Source organism: Nicotiana tabacum, chromosome 9, assembly GCF_000715075.1.
Source record: "Nicotiana tabacum cultivar K326 chromosome 9, ASM71507v2, whole genome shotgun sequence".
Lineage (NCBI taxonomy): Eukaryota > Viridiplantae > Streptophyta > Magnoliopsida > Solanales > Solanaceae > Nicotiana > Nicotiana tabacum.
In genome coordinates, this window is record NC_134088.1 from 20,120,865 (window position 1) to 20,138,886 (window position 18,022).

Here is an 18,022-nt window from a genome sequence, read left to right on the forward strand (position 1 = left end):
TTCCATTATATCATTTCAGCCACTGCGGGCAAATCATCAAGATATACCAGCTAATCAGGTGGTGGTGCGTATATAATGCCGTAACCTTTTTCCATATCCCATATATATAATATACATATATACGCGTATATAACGCTATCTGGTCATGGGTCAATGTAAATGAATGCAATGCATGAGAAGTATGTCAATAAAATATTCTGGAGTGTCATAAGACCATTATACCTCTGATTAATATCATGAAACAAACTTTATCAACTTACGTATTTTCTGAGACCCATGAACAGACGATAGAATAATAAGATATATGGAAATTCAAGAACATATGCATCTCTAATACTTCTATGAATAGAGTCATTTATGAAAGTTGTGCATTTGCTCGTTTCATTCGTTTTGTATAGATCATGCCAAAAGAAAGAAGGGATAGCCTTAACATACCTGGAGTAGGGAAACATTCGTGTGATATTTTTGAGAAAGATTGCACTGTACTTCCCTTAAGTTTGCAAAATCTCACGTTGTTGTTCCGATCATTGCAAATTACGCATGCAATCTCTCTGCAACGTGATGCTTCATCTTCTAATCTTAAAGGGGGAGTAAGAAAATATTATCTTGCATTGTTAAGGTGAATGTATTTTGGCAATTCACGTGTAGAAGGCTAAAGAAAATGTTAATTCTTGTCATGCTCTAATAGTGTAACACCTTTCCACATATTGTATGAGTCACTTAGTGGCTTTTCTTAACAAATTCATGGGTTGCCGCGTTAAAGGTAAGATCCCTCAAACTTATCCAACATTTATCACATAATGTAATGACTTAAAGAGTCATTCATGGGATTTAAGGGGTGCTGCCACGTGAGTGCCCCCTCACTTATCCAATTATCCACCCTTTTTCTTAATCAATCCATTAATTCCCCCACTAGTCCAATAATTAACCAATTACCCACATAATTAAGAATTATCTCAAATTACATAAAATACGACTCTCTTTTAATATACTTTAGGTCAGTATAATTAGGACATGTATTGATTGGTATGGCGGGGCTCAGTCCCGGCCTTTATGATATTTATGTACTCTTAGAGGCTTGTAAACAGATGTCAGGTATATGAAAGATTGTATGGCCTTGTCGGCCTATGTTTTGAGTTTAAAAATGATCATGTTGGCCTTATAGGCCCGAATATCACACGTGTAAATTTTTATATCAGGTTGGGTCGTCCTATATGGAGTACTCCCACATGTTCATTCTTGTTAGCCCATGATGGTCCGTTTGTCCCATTTGCCAATGAAAGTACGATAAGAATGATATGCTATGTTGGTACTCGGTTGAGAAAGGTATCGGATGCCCGTCGCGGCCCATCGGTTTGGGTCGTGACAAAAGTGTTATCAGAGAAGTTCTATCCTAGGGAGTCTACAAGCCGTGTCTAGTAGAGTCTTGTTTATGGGTGTGTCGTGCACCACACTTTTAAGCAGGAGGCTACAGGGCATTTAGGACTGTCACTCTTTCTTCTTACTCTAGATCGTGTGGTAGAGCTCATTTATAAGAATTCAAACTCCTAGCTTCTATTTTATCTATAATATGATGATACCTCGAGTTGGTAAGAGATTGAATACGGATATGGAAGAGTTGAGTTAGAGGAACTCGATTTTTCATGATGCTTATGATGAGAAAATATAAGGTCTTCAGTAGATCATGTGTGTACTAAGACGTGTAAGCCTCTTGATAAGGAGCCTTAAGGCAAGGATATCTATCCACCCCTATGGTGAAAGGCAATGAGAGATTCAGAAGATAGTACAAGTCTCAACAAGTAAATGAAGCAAGGTGAAGAAGGGTACGAGGCACCCGGTTAATGAAGACTATCATTATTTACAATTCATGATGGGAGATATAAGCATTTTGAGTTACCTTCAACGGTAGCAGAGGTATGTACAATTGGCCACACCCATCTCATTTATGCCATATGGAAGCTAACAGAAGTAGTATAAGAGAAGAACAGATATCGAGGTTCGACTCGGGTTAGAGTGACCCAAAAATGGTGGATGGAATATTTGCGTTAGTTGACATTTCCGAAGGATATTGCAAATGTGATAATAGATCTCCTTGTGAGACACCCAGAGGGTGCACTCTAAAATAGTACAGCTAGATATGAATACTACAAAGATAGGCACTGGAAGCCTTGAAGGGATAAATATTACCTTAGTAGGGCTCCCGTCCCTAGTAGAGAAAGAATGTTAGGCAATTCGAAGAGCCAATGGATGGAGCAAGGGAAGCTAAAAGCAAAATAATATCTTGTTCGAATTTTCAGAATAAAGTAATAGACATAGATGTGAGCAGAAAATAAGAAGAGAGTTAATGAAGCATTATGAGTAAGATGTGATACATGTATGACAACGGTAGATAAAAAAAAGATGACAGTATTACAGAATCTATAGTCAAGTGAAGGAAAGGACGATAGGTGACAGGCTTTGAGACAACAAAAGAGTATAGGTCATAAAGTCATATCTTTATTTCAAGAAATAAGTTTGTGACTCTAACGCGACTACCAAAAGGAAAAGTTAGACCTCAGAGTAATAAGAAATCAACATGGACTGATGAACACGATAAACTAAACATGAATTAGGGACTGAATGATTCGATAATGGTCGACATCATGAGAATTTCAGATTTTGTTCCGGCGATAATAGAATAGACGACAGAAGAATACTCTTTAAAGGTCATTCAGGAAGACGCTTCCCTAAAGCAAGCAAGGTGAGTAAAGTTAAGCTTAAGGGACTGTATGTGCCAGTTACACTAAGTGTCACCCTCGCGAGTGAGGAATTTTGTTATCCTTGGTATAGAAGGATTACCGCGAGGCGAGTAAGGATCATCGATGATGTGAAAAGATTCCAAAGATGAGAGGGTAAAACATATATATGTAGATCATCCTAGAACTAAATATTAGTGCTCCCCTAAAGGGGGGAATATGGTGTGATGTGGCATTAAGTCAGAATTAAGTGGTTCTAGTAACTATGGAATGGTAAAGGAAGAATACGATGATATGTTATGATTCCATAATATTATGCAAGCACGACGTCAAGGAGAGAAAGTAAGGGTTCCTACCCAAGATGTTATTGATAGATAAGGAATTAGTGCGAGACGTAAGTTAAGACAAAGGAAATAACCCAACAAAGATTACGCAGAATATTGATATGAGAATGGGACAACGAGTAGTTAGTAGTTGATTCAGGAAGAGCCTAGTTATGGATAAACAAGAGGACATAGACAAATCAAGAGATTGTGTAAGACGTACATAGTGAACCCCAACATGGGGAATTCAATCTCATAGATACGACATCGTGACCCTTAAGAAATATTCAGATAAGAGTTGGGGTAGTTAAAGGTTCCGTATGAATGTTATGGAAATAAAAGATAGTCTCACTGGGAAGACAGTCAAAATATCAGTTCAGAACAACCTTACAAGCACAAGGGCATGGAAGTAAGTAACTATGGATAATTATAGGCAAGGAAGGACATCAAAAGGTCCGTCGAGTATACAATGTAATAAGCCTACAGATTTGCAAGAGTCAGAGGGTCCTCCCTAAGTAATACAATGAAAGACTAGCTGAGGAAATAAGGAACAAGGCTTGAAACTAAGCACAGTGACCAAAAGAAGAAATGGTCTTGTAACAACAATCTTATAACAACATTGTATGCACTCCGTAAGAAAGTGGCACCTACCGTGGCTAATGAACATGAAGTAAAGTCAAAAGTAATATTCGAGACCATATGAATAATACAAAATTCTGATAGGTATGGGAACTAAGATAAGCTAAGTATGCACGCAACAAGGGGGCAGAAAGACCAGGAAAAGTAATAGCTCACGTTTAAAGAGAGCTGAGAAGGAACGAAAGAAATTATTCGATAAATGATCCAAAGTTAGTTACATTATGAACGAACTTAAGAGTTCAAAGTATTATCCATGCAGCATATATGTTGACAATCATATAGTAAGTTAGAAGAGTACCAGCCTTATAAGAAGCCAGTATGAAGCTTCCACCGGCTTGTGCATGCACCAAAGGTGCAAGTGTTATAATAAAAGCTTCAAGTTGTGGATGTGAATTGTACCTATGTGGAAGGGAGGTCATGAAAGAGATAAAAGATATGATGTGAGATTTTAAGGCAAAGGTAAACAACATACGAGATACTCAAATGCAGAAGGTTGTGAACAGTTCATACTTTGGATAGAAGGCTAGAAGTGCGGAGATTCAGTTTCTAGTAATGATAGCGGTGTCGTCAGTGGCATATCTTCCAGTCTATGATTTCTACGTATCGAGAGGTCTAGTTAAGAGAGTAAAGAAGAGTTAGAGACGATGTGATGTCTCGCTTAATATTCCAGAATGACATAAGGAAATCTATGGTGCAAGCAAGTTGAAGGAAGTTGGCGAATAATATAAATAGATATGTGTAGGTCGCAAGCTAAAGTATAGTAAAGCGACAAGGTTTTAGGAAGACAGGAGTACGGATAAGAAAGAGCGAGTGAGAAGGTGATGAGAATGGATAAGTCCACAGGATTAAGCCCATGAAAACAAGAGAGCTGATGGTCCCTCTAAGTTATAGAAAGCTCGGCATAGCCTGAACAAAACTCAAACGAGTCTAAGACTAGTAGAATTTAAAAGAGATGAAATGCTGCCTTGATAGTAGAATAAGGGTGTGATTGTGATAGATTAAGGATGACGTTTCGGCCTTCGATTGAGTAATGATTTGAAAAGGATTTCATGGATTGTACGAAATTAAAAATTTAGGGTAAATCACATTGGGATGCTATAAAATACGATTATTGAAGTACAATATCGCCGCTACGTGGATCAGGAAAATCACTTCAAATATTCCTCGATGCAACATAAGCCCTAGTGGCAAGGTATTAAGTAAGAAGTTTCAAGTTATTAGTGGTATATTGTAGATCAATGTTGAGGTGAATCAACAATGGATGGACAAAAGTCACAAAGTATAAGATGATAATAGGCCGTCATTCTTAAGATGAACAAGTAATAAGGAAGCATTAAAGGACTTAGATTTATACATATGGGATAAGTAACGAAAGTAACCTGGAGTTCGGTAGTAGGCCTCAGTAACGATAAATTGAAGTAAGAGTCATGATATAGTATGACCCACCTAGATGCAGTAAAGTCATATGGATGGATAAACGGATCTATGAAATAAGGTATAGCAATATTCGTAAGTTCAACAGAGTACCGAGCGAAGAACTTTAGTATACCTATAGATGCCCAGAGAGATATTTTATCAAGCTCTATATGTTTTTACAAAGTGAGGATTAGAGATTGGCTAAAAGCTGGAGGAAAAAGGAGATAGGTGTCGCATAGGCGCACTTACAAGGTCAGTATCAGGCTACATGATAGAAGGTAGCAACAGTTACGAGATTGGAAGGAAGCCATGGTATGGGAAGGAGGCCTTAATGGGGGAATGCCCTGGCCTTTGGATTTATTCGCAGAACAGTTACCTAAATGGCAAGAAGAATATTAAAGTATTCGCAGGGGCTATGGGTTATGATAATGATAAGTGCATCAGTCAACATTCGAGAATGAAAGTTCCAAAGGGGGGAATGATATTACACCCCATGTTTTCGTATGTGAAAGTACGCCATAAGTAAATTGATGGAAGCTCGGAAATGAGATACTACATCCCGCATTTTCGTATGTTAAAGTTTCATCGTAAGTTAATCGACGTAAGTTTGAGGATGAGATTTTTTTGAGATCATAAGCATTATGCTATTTCAAACACATGATGAGTAAATTCGTGAAGGAGAGAAGGTAAGCAAATAGAAGAAAATGAGTTTCGTTAAAGGTTATCGATTTGGGATAAAATACGGGCCGAGCGATAATACCCGATATTTATGGACTGGTACCATACAAGGTACCATATGGCTATGATAGTAAGGTGTATAAAGTGTATTAAAAGTGAGTAGTATTTTATGTAATTTGAGATAATTCTTAATTATGTGGGTAATTGATTAATTATTGGACTAGTGGGGGAATTAATGGATTGATTAAGAAAAGGGGTGGATAATTGGATAAGTGAGGGGGCAATCACGTGGTAGCACCCCTTAAATCCCATGAATGACTCTTTAAGTCATTACATTATGTGACAAAAATTGGATAAGTTTGAGGGATCTTACCTTTAATATGGCAACCCATGAATTTGTTAAGAAAAACCACTAAGTTTCTCATACAAGATGTGGAAAGGTGCTACACTATTAGAGCATGACAAGAATTAACATTTTCTTTAGCCTTCTACACGTGAATTGCCAAAATACATTCACCTTAAAAATGCAAGATAATGTTTTCTTACTCCCCCTTTAAGATTAGAAGATGAAGCATCATGTTGCAGAGAGATTGCATGCGTGATTTGCAATGATCGGAACAACAACGTGAGATTTTGCAGACTTAAGGGAAGTACGGTGCAATCTTTCTCAAAAATATCACACGAACTTTTCCCTAATCCAGGTATGTTAAGGCTATCCCTTCTTTCTTTTGGCATGATCTATACGACACGAACGAAACGAGCAAATGCACAAATTCCATAAATGACTCTATTCATAGAAGTATTAGAGATGCATATGTTCTTGAATTCCCATATGTCTTATTATTCTATAGTTTGTTCATGGGTCTCAGAAAATACGTAAGTTGATAAAGTTTATTTCATAATATTAATCAGATGTATAATGGTCTTATGACACTCCATAATATTTTATTGGCGTCCTTCTCATGCATTGCATTCATTTACATTGACCCATGAACAGATGGAGTTATATACGCGTATATATGTATATTTTATGTATATAGGATATGGAAAAAGGTTACGGCGTTATATACACACCACCACCTGATCAGCCGGTATACGTTGATGATTTGCCCACATTGGCCGAAATAATGTGATGGGATGCCCTCAGAGGCTTGATGATGTTATGAACTCATATAGAGTGACTTCGTACCTATCCTTACCGAGAAAAACGAGTTCCAGAGGCATCTTCCATTCATATCGATTTGGGTTCCCGATCACAAGGAGAGGTTCACTATGATGGGGGTACTTTTTTTTCCCTTAAGGAAAAAATGAAATGCATAGGGGACCATCCTTTTGTTGCGGCCTATGCATGGTATGACATTTATAAGCATATGCATGACATTATAAAAAATGAAATGATTCACACAGCTATGCAGACGTACATGTCGAGTCTTTTACTCCATGTTTCTCTCATGTCTACTATTTACTGATTTCCATTCCTTACATACTCGATACATTATTTGTACTGTTGTCCCTTTTGCTTGGGGACGCTGTGTTTCATGCCCACAGGTCCTGATAGACAGGTCGAGAGTCCTCCAAGTAGGCTATCAACTCATTGAAAGATGTTGGTGTGCTCCGTTTGCTCCGAAGTTACTTATTTGGTCAGCATAATTAGGACATGTATTAATTGGTATGGCGGGGCTCAGTCCCGGCCTTTATGATATTTATCTACTCTTAGAGGCTTGTAGATAGATGTCAGGTATATGAAAGAGTGTATGGCCTTGTCGGCCTATGTTTTGAGTTTACAAATGATCATGTTGGCCTTATAGGCCCGTATGTCACATGTGTAAGTTTTTATATCAGGTTGGGTCGTCCTATATGGAGTACTCCCCTATGTTCATTCTGGTTAGCCCATGATGGCCCGTTTGGCCCATTTGCCAATAAAAGTACGATAAGAATGATATGCTATATTGGTACTCGGTTGAGTAAGGTATCGGATGCCCGTCGTGGCCCATCGATTTGGGTCGTGACAAAAGTGGTATCATAGCAGTTCTATCCTAGGGAGTCTACAAGCCGTGTCTAGTAGAGTCTTGTTTATGGGTGTGTCATGCACCACACTTATAAGCAGGAGGCTACAGGGTATTTAGGACTGCCACTCTTTCTTCTTACTCTAGATCGTGTGGTAGAGCTCATTTATAAGAATTGAAACTCCTAGCTTCTATTTTATCTGTAATATGACGATACCTCTAGTTGGTAAGAGATTGAATATGGATATGGAAGAGTTGAGTCAGAGGAACTCGATTTTTCATGATGCTTATGATGAGAAAATGTAAGGTATTCAGTAGATCATGTGTGTACTAAGACGTGTAATCCTCTTGATAAGGAGACTTAAGGCAAGGATATCTATCCACCCCTATGGTAAAAGGCAATGAGAGATTCAAAAGATAGTACAAGTCTCAACAAGTAAATGAAGCAAGGTGAAGAAGGGTACGAGACGCCCAGTTAATGAAAACTATCATTATTTACCATTCATGATGGGAGATATAAGCATTTTGAGTTACCTTCAACGGTAGCAGAGGTTTGTACAATTGGCCACACCCATCTCATTTATTCCATATTGAAGCTAACAGAAGTAGTATAAGAGAATGACGGATATCGAGGTTCGACTGGGATTAGAGTGACCCAAAAAGGATGGATGGAATATTTTCATTAGTTGACATTTTCGAAGGATATTGCAAATATGGTAATAGATCTCCTTGTGAGACACCCAGATGGTGCACTCTAAAATAGTACACCTAGATATGAATACTACAAAGATAGACACTGGAAGCCTTGAAAGGATAAATATTACCTTAGTGGGGCTCCCGTCCCTAGTAGAGAAAGAATGTTAGGCAATTCGAAGAGCCAATGGATGGAGCAAGGGAAGCCGAAAGAAAAATAATGTCTTGTTCGAATTTTCAAAATAAAGTAATAGACATAGATGTGAGAGGGAAATAAGAAGAGAGTTAATGAAGCATTAGATGGGAGCTGGATTGAAGATGTACCTGAATCCCGGTTGTAGCTGCCTCTTGTTCGTGGTAGCCTTAGATCTATAAAACTCTGTTTATGTACCTTTCAAACAGACTGTGTATTTATTTTATTTCAGCTTTGTAAACTCTATTCTTAGAAGCTCATGAGCATGATGAGTGGAAAGTGTGAGACAGTGAAATTGAGTACTCTGAGAGTGTGAGTACATGATTCATCTCTGAGATACATGGCATTGGCATGCACACATGACATACAAGCATAGAGATGCATTTTTTCTCATGTTGTACGGTATCACGTCATTCATAACTTTTTACACACATTGATATGTGGGCATAGAGAGGTATTTTACACTCTTTATCTGAAAAGAAAATGAAACATCTTATTTATTATGGAAAGGATATTTGAAAAAATTACAGTTTTCAACCTTACTAATATACTTAAAAAGCATGACTATTATCTGGAACTGTGAACGAACTGATCATTTTTACTTCTGAGATACCTCTTTTATTACTTGTATTTTTGTTGTTATGAACTATTATGGGATATTGGTATTGAACCCGACCTTATGTTAGCTCGTCACTTCTTTCAACCTAAGGTTAGGTCTGTTACTTACTGAGTACATGGGGTCGGTTGTACTCATACTACACTTATGCACCTTGTCTGCAGATTGTTGGCTGCTGATATTATTTTGTTTGATGGGAGCTGGATTGAAGATGTACCTGCATCCCGGTTGTAGCTGCCTCTTGTTCGTGGTAGGCTTAGATCTATAAAACTCTGTTTACGTACCTTTCAAATTGACTATGTATTTATTTTATTTCAACTTTGTAAACTCTATTCTTATAAGCTCATGATTTGTACTACCAGTTCTTGGGAAATGTATAAAACTTTAGTAAACTACTATCGTTTATTTTCCTTGTTAATATCATTGGAATTGGATAGTTACTACTTGGCTTACCTAACGGGTTGAGTTAGGTGCCATCGGGACTAGTGGATTTGGGGTCATGACATGGTGGTATCAGAGCTCTAGGTTCATAGGTTCTACAAGTCATGAGCAAGTGTCTACTAGAGTTTTGTGGATCGGTATGATGACGTCAATACCTATCTTCGAGAGGCTATAGGACATTTAGGATATACTTCCCATCTTTCTTTCCTTATCGTGCGGTATTTATTCAGCTTGAAGCGTAACCCTTTGAATTCCTTCCACGTATTTGTATGCGTATGTGAGCGCTCGGTAGCAGCTGTGCAACGACGGCTTGTGATTCCATGGTTGACGTGTGAGATATGATTTTGGCATGTTGAAGATGGGTAAGTCTGAAGAACTTGAGGCCGGGTTTTGACGGTAGCTTGAGCACGGAGATTTCGGTTGTGTGAGCACGTGTTTTTGGAACTTATATGTCCGGTGGTGTCCCTGTTAGTAGAATTTGGGATTGAATAACTATGTGGTGAGCATGATGTGACTGTGAGATATGTTCAGATTGTTCGAATGTGATGAGAAGAGTTTACTTGAGATGTAGAAAGGACTATTGGGTGTTTGGTTTCTGTCTTAATGCGACGTATGGTTCCGATTTATGAGTGTATTAAAGGATCTTTCCTGTTTCTTAATGCCGAAATGAATTAGGTTCTCGTGTCTTATTGTTGAGATCAGACTCAGGAAGAATAAGTGATTGGGTTATCTCCTGCGGGGTGTCCTGAGGTTGTGTGATCCCTATGTTGTTTTGTAGAGAGTTCCCTTTTGCCAGTGAATTATATGTGTTGAAATTTGAGTTTGGATCTCTTATGGTAGTTGGCTTGGCTATTACTAGGGTGAATGCGAGATTTGCAGATGATATGATGTACTATGTGGGTTGTGTATGCGAGCTTATGAAGGATTTAGTTTAATTTCAGTGTGGGATTTTGGCAGCTATAGAGTATGGGTATTGTAAGTTATCAGATGCTTTATTCCTTGGCTTTGAGCCAAGTGGGGGAGTCTGCTATCGACGAGTTGATTGCACGGTTATATGTTGTATTGGTTTCGGTTTGAGGTATACTGGTAAATCAGTTATGACTTGCAGAGGTGGAGTTCGAGAATGACTCGAGTAATTAAAATTTCTGGATATGGGTTGTATTACACTCAATGGGTATATGGGAATCATGGAATGAATCGATTTTGTTATTCGTGACAAATGTAGTGTGCTGGGATTAGGGGTCTACTCGGTTGCTTAGAGGTGTGGATTACTTCTTAGGGTGTTGGTGTGCTAATGGGGCACATGTCATTCAGTCTGTTCAGTCGGTTTAATTGAGATTTGAGAAGAGTGGATGACTCTCGAGAATAGTTCTAATGAATTCAAGAGTTATATGTATCAATTTGAAATTTTCAAGAATTGTATATGGCTAGAAACTGGGAGTTACATTGAACGGTGTTGAGACTTGTGGCATTTTTATATCATTGTGAATTATGCATTTCGGTATCAATGAGGTGAAGGAAATAATTTTTGGTTCACACAAGGTCTCCTTAGAGTGGGTGTCTCGGTTGTGGTGCTTTGGGGCGCTTAAGAGGGAAGCCAACGACTTATGGGCCTCAGGGCATTGTGGTTTTATACTAGTGTCTCTTATGTGCTGAATTTTGGTTAAGGGTCGTGGTGTTCTAGCAAGGAAAAGTATCAACTTGAAGGCAATTTGGAAAGGACTTGGAGAAATAGGACAACTTGGTAGTAGGTTGGATCAGCGCTATAATGGGTATGATCAGTTCTTTAGGTACTTATGACGTGGCTAGTCTCTACAGGTGTTTCATGGAAATTCTCTTGGGTTTTGGCGACCTGCGTGGCTGGGTTGAGTTAGAGAGATTCGGTTCTGATAGCTTGGTTATGTGCAAATGGGTTTCGAAGAGTTCTTAATGGTTTTTACCACGGTTTGAGAGGTATATTTCCTACTGACGTGAAGAGCATATGGTGTATAGTGAATTTCTTATGGGTGAAATCAAATGGAAGGTCCTTGGCTAATTGAGTACGTAGTTGCTTGTGACTCGGAGTGGACTATGAAGTTCTCATTTTTTTTCTTCATATGATGGCATGGTATATGCGGTGTGTTGTGTGGGATTGAGATTTACGTGAGCGAGATCACAGTTCAGTTTTAAAGGGAAGGTCATGAAATTCGTATGCAGCATGGACGGTTTCAGATGACTAGGTAAATGGTATTACTATTTGGTATGGCTTGATGAGAGTATACATTTTAGAAGGGGCATTGTGTTTGATTTATGGATACATCATTGGTACTGCGACACTCTCCTGGTTGATCGACTGTTGATATTCAAATTTTGCTATGTGGCACAGAATAATTTTAGAAGTATTCCTCGTGGGATAATCGTGTATGAGAGATGTGTTAGACATTCTGGCGGTGGAGTTGGGATCAAATATGGTGATTTGTGTGTTCTATGGATTTGGAGACTGGGAGTTCTCAGGAGCAAATTGTTTCATGGTTGTGGACTGTGAAGCCATGGCCGAAGCTAGCCAGATGATAGTATGTGTTATGATTCAGTCATTGTGGGCTTTCAGAGGTTAATTTATCTATTTGTGGGTGCCAAGAGTTGATTTGGAGGTCCATTGGTAGGCCCAATTAGAATGTGTATTCTACACCGAGTCGGATTGGTTGGCTCCATAATGCTATTGTTGAGGGATGTGCAATTCGGTTGTTTCTGAGCTTATTCTTGTTCTGAAATTTTCTGTGAGTTACTCTTCTATGCTACGAGGAGTTGTGATTCGTTTATTTTAGGCACACATGGTGCGGTTCTATTGTGGTCTTATAAAGGAATTTGAGCGAGATGAGTAATTGGGTATTGCATGATTGGGGGCGTATTGGTTATGTTCTTTCGGGTTTTGTGTGGTATTGTGTCATCTGATTCTCCGTGGTTATGGTAATGCACTTTTGATACTTGATGTCAAATTTTGCGTGGTTATTAATTTTGAGCAGGGTGGCTCGAGGTATATGATATGGACCAGCGTTTGGATGAAGTCGCGCATTGCAGCAGAGTTATGTTGAGGTATGAGCCTTTGTGTTAGAGTTGGGTGATGGTTCTACGGTGTGTGATGGGTTCTTAGCATTGCGTGATGGTGGTACCCGTTGAGATTGCGAGACGGTTCTCTTGATTGAGTCATTTTCGCTATTGAGTACATTTGGATTGTTGCTTATTGGTGCATGGATTGCACGGTTCGTGGCTCTAGGTAGTATTGGTGTTGCGTATCAGTAAAGTAGTTGGTATTCGATAAGATGAAGTCGTCGGATCTAGGATGGGTGCTATCGGATTTGATTGCAGTATATTTGGAAGGATAATATTGGAAGTCGGCTTAGGAATTGGCTATAGTTCTTGTTGTAGGAGAGGGAGCTCCATTCCTTGTTGATTTGATGAATGATTGTGAGTTTCTGTGTGCTCTTTAATTATCGGCGGTGTACGAAAGTTTTAGAATGAGGTTTTGTTAGGTATGAGGTTTATTACCGGGATTGGGTTGTTCTAAACAGTTACTGTGATCAGAGATTTTGCTATGGGTATTTGAGTCATGTGGTATATCCTGTGATTGTAGCTTGGGTTATGGTTGCGGTTTGGTACAGCTTGTTCAGACTTATACACCGTGTAGGTTGCGAGATTTAGATCTTATAAGAAATTCTGGATGTTGGAAAATTGGATTCTAAGGCTTATGGGCTAGGTTGAATTGAGAAAGTTATATTGTGTTATCGGACCTATATGGGATATGGTGATGTGGGATCACCCCCCAGGTATGTGCATGGTAAGGTTATACGGCGGTTTGGTGGTTTTGGGAACAACTTTTGCATGTTCGAGGACGAACGTATGTTTAAGTGGGAGAGAATGTAACGAACCGACCGGTAATTTTGAGTATTTACACTTCACTCGGTAGTTTACGGGCATGAGTAGCTCCGTATGATGTATTATGACTTATGTGAATCATCTATTTTGTTTTCAGGTTATTCGGAATCGGTTTGGAAGAATGAATTTTATTGTTGAAGCTTTAAGTTAAAAGAGTTGACCAAGTTTGACTTTTTGTGAATTTGACCCCAGAACGGAGTTTTGATGGTTTCATTATATCCGGATGGTGATTTTGGACTCGGGCGTATGCCCGGATTTGCATTTGAATGTTTCTAGAAGGTTTCGGCACAAGTTGGCAAAAATTAGAAATTTGAAGGTTTGAAAAGTTCATAAGTTTGACCAGAAATTAACTTTGAGGATATCGGATTTGGATTGTGGTTCCGGGAATTGAAATAGCTTCGTCATGTCATTTGGGACTTGTGTGAAAAAAATTTGGATTCATTCCGGGATGATTTGATATGTTTCAGTACGAGATATGGAATTGAAAGTTCAAAGTTCATTTAAGTATGATTTGAGGTGCGATTCATTTTGATGTTGTTATGTGTGTTTTGAGGCCTTGATTAAGTCCGTGTTATGTTATGGGACTTGTTGGTATGTTTAGACGGAGTCCCGAGAGGCTCAGGTGAGTTTCGGATAGGTTTTGGTTGTGTTGCGCTCGTTTTTTATGTTTCGACGTCGTTTCTTCAAGCATAAATGGTACTAAACTAAGAAAATGAGCTCTAATTTCTATTTTTATCGAAGCATTATATCTGTATCGTAATTACGGAGCCATAGAAAAAAAGAATCGTAGAATTTGGACATCGTATGAGGGAGTTATGCTCATCTTAGTGTCGGAGAAGAGAGCTGGTACTGGTGTTTTGCATATGCGAAGTTGGGTCCGCATCTGCGACCCCGCAGGTGTGAAAAATAGTCCGCAAAAGCGGAAATGGCAGCTGAAAAAGCGCAGGTGCGATGTTTTTGTCACAAAAGTGAAAACCTTGTGTATAAAAGAAATCAGACTGCGCTCTTTTAGTATTTTGAGTATATCTTGAGTTCTAGAGCTCCGATTGAGATGATTTTCATGGCATTCTTCTCGTCTTTTCATGGGGGTCAGTATCCAACTACAAATGTTTTATTTTAATATTATCACAGAAGTTCATTTTTGAATTAATCCATATTTTAATTGGAGAATTGGGGGTATTTATCAAAAACATTTCTAAAGTGAATAATTGAGTTTTCAACATCGATTCAGAGTCGTAATTAGATAAATTTAGTATGGTTGGACTTATAATTGAATGGGTTGTCAGATTTTGTGAGTTTCATCGGGTTTCGAGGTACGGGTCCGGGTTTGATTCTTTGGCCGATTTCGGGCTTTTGATTCAAGAATTGATCTTTTATGATCGGGATTGGTTCCTTTAGCATTGTTTGATATATCCGAGTTGTTTTTGGTTAGTTTCGAGCCATTTGGAGGTTGGAACACACGGGATGGCATTTTTGGAGCATCGCTTGGCTTGCTCGGTATTGAAATTGGCTTGTTCGGGGTAAGTAACTCTTCTAAACTTAGTGCTGAGGGTATGAAACCCTGAAATGCGTGTTATGTGATTGATATTAAGGTGACACACATGCTAGGTGACGGACGTGTAGGCGTGCACCAAGTGAATTGGGACTCTATTGTTTCCATGGAACTGTATAGTAGTCATATTTTTTTAATATCCGTATTTTACCATGCGATAAAGTAAGTGAGCTATCAATCATACTAGATATCATGTTTAGGCTTTATGCCGATACTGTTGGGACCCATAATGGTCGTTCCTTGCTTCCATTTCAATGATTTCATTGATATTTCGTACTTAGTCATATTCATGCATTCATATCATATCTCAGTCTCAGTTGTTATTTATTGATACATCATATAATTGTTGTCGGGCTAGTTTCATGACATTGTGAGCCCGTGAGTGAGACTGGATAGATTGATGACTGAGTGAGGCTCGGGGCCTGTTTGTGAGGATATTGATACTATAGAACGTGAGTTGTCCGTGCAGCACATGAGTTGTCCGTGCGGATCCAGATATTGATATTATAGCATGTGAGTTGTCCGTGCAACACGTGAGTTGTCCGTGCGGATTATAACGCTTGGGCTGTAGGAGCCCCTCCGGAGTCTGTACACCCCCAGTGAGCGTTGTTGATTGTATTGAGGGATGGATATTCCATGGACATGGATCTTGTCCTAAGAATTTATATACCCGGAGATGGATCTTCTCCATGGGGCCGGATTGGCCTTCCTCGGTACTGAGTGACTAATGGTCAGTGATGTATATATTTCGGGATGGATCTTCCCTGGGCCATATACAGTACCGAGTAGCTGAGCATAATGAGTGAAAAGTGTGAGACAGTGAGATTGAGTACTCTGAGAGTGTGAGTGCATGATTCATCTATGAGATACATGGCTTTGGCATGCACACATGACATACAGGCATAGAGATGCATTTTTTCTCATATTGTACGGTATCACGTCATTCATAACTTTTTACACACATTGATATATGAGCATAAAGAGGTATTTTACACTTGTTATTTGGAAAGAAAATGAAACATCTTATTTATTGTGGAAAGGATATTTGAAAAAATTACAGTTTTCAACCTTACTCATATTTTTGGCATTTTCGGTAAAAGATTTAGGTTTTTAGTGAGATACTTAAAAAGCATGACTATTATCTGGAACTGTGAACGAGTTGATCATTTTTACTTGTGAGATACCTCTTTTATTACTTGTATTTATGATGTTATGAACTGTTGTGGGATATTGGTATTGAACCCGACCTTGTGTTAGCTCGTCACTTCTTTCAACCTAAGGTTAGGTCTGTTACTTACTGAGTACATGGGGTCGGTTGTACTCATACTACACTTCTGCACCTTGTGTGCAGATTGTTGGCTGCTGATATTGTTTTGTTCGATGGGAGCTGGATTGAAGATGTACCTGCATCCCGGTTGTAGCTGCCTCTTGTTCGTGGTAGCCTTTGATTTATAAAACTCTATTTACGTACCTTTCAAACAGACTGTGTATTTATTTCATTTCAACTTTGTAAACTCTATTTTTAGAAGCTCATGATTTGTACTACCAGTCCTTGGGAAATGTATAAAAATTCAGTAAACTACTATCGTTTATTTGCCTTGTTAATATCATTGGAATTTGATAGTTACTAGTTGGCTTACCTAGTGGGTTGAATTAGGTACCATCACGACTAGTGGATTTGGGGTCGTGACAACAAAGAACAATACCACTTTATTATAGTTGACTCTTTGCAATATAGTCTTGAGAGTTTGCTCTTTTTCATGATATAACTTTAACCATGCATTAAAATGTTGTTATTTGATTCTAGTGACCTTATTTCTTTTGTAGCTTCCTTGAATGTTTGACACTTTGTTCCATTAAATACGAGTACGAAAAAATTACAAAAAAGGGATTAAACTTTATTGCCTTCACCTCGGAGCAAACCTCTATATTTGAATTACAATTGTATTTAGTTTATAAGTAAGGAGTATAAGACACAACCTATTAGTTATTCGCTATCATGCCATATAAATTTGCAAATTTCCTATCATTTATTCTTGTATCAATAGGATATTCATCTTTTTCTCGCATTGACTTGTTCCTAAACAATCGAGGGTATGTGATTCTTGCACTGATCATCCTTCATACACGGATTTGTAGGGAGGTAGCTTCCAGATATGCTCTTGATACCAATTCATGATGCAAGAGCATATATTCATTTCTGTCATGAAATTCTACCGTAATAAGCTTGTCATACTAATGTACTAAAGTTATTATGTGTCCTTTTTCAAATATTATTAAAAGGTGTATATGGGTTAGACCTCTTTTTTATTATTATTTAAAGTCGTACATGCGTTGCGGCCCAAATAGTTGTGTGAAACTTTGTTATTGCCTTGCTAAATTTTTAAATTAAACACCAGTATTATTTTCCTACATCATCATCATCAATGTGTTGGGTCTATGCTGTTGATTTTGTAAAATCCCTAATTATTATACCCAATAAAAAGATAGCGAAAAAAAACTAATCGTAGTAAATGAATAATAACGTAAAACTATATTAAACGTAGTTGCATTCCTATGTTGTCCTGATCTCAGTTTTATAATTAAGTTTCTATTGAAGTTAAACATTTTGATGTCAAACATCTAAAAGTGAAAACACACGGCAATATATAAATACTTAAGCCAGCTGAAATTACTTACTTGTGCATGTAATATTTAGATAATTAATTGAGCTAATAAATATAATTGGGGGGTCAAAAAAAATTTGTCTTACTTTTACAACTTATTGATTTTCTAAAATACAAAACAACAATTACTTCCTTTCAAAACAATAATACTT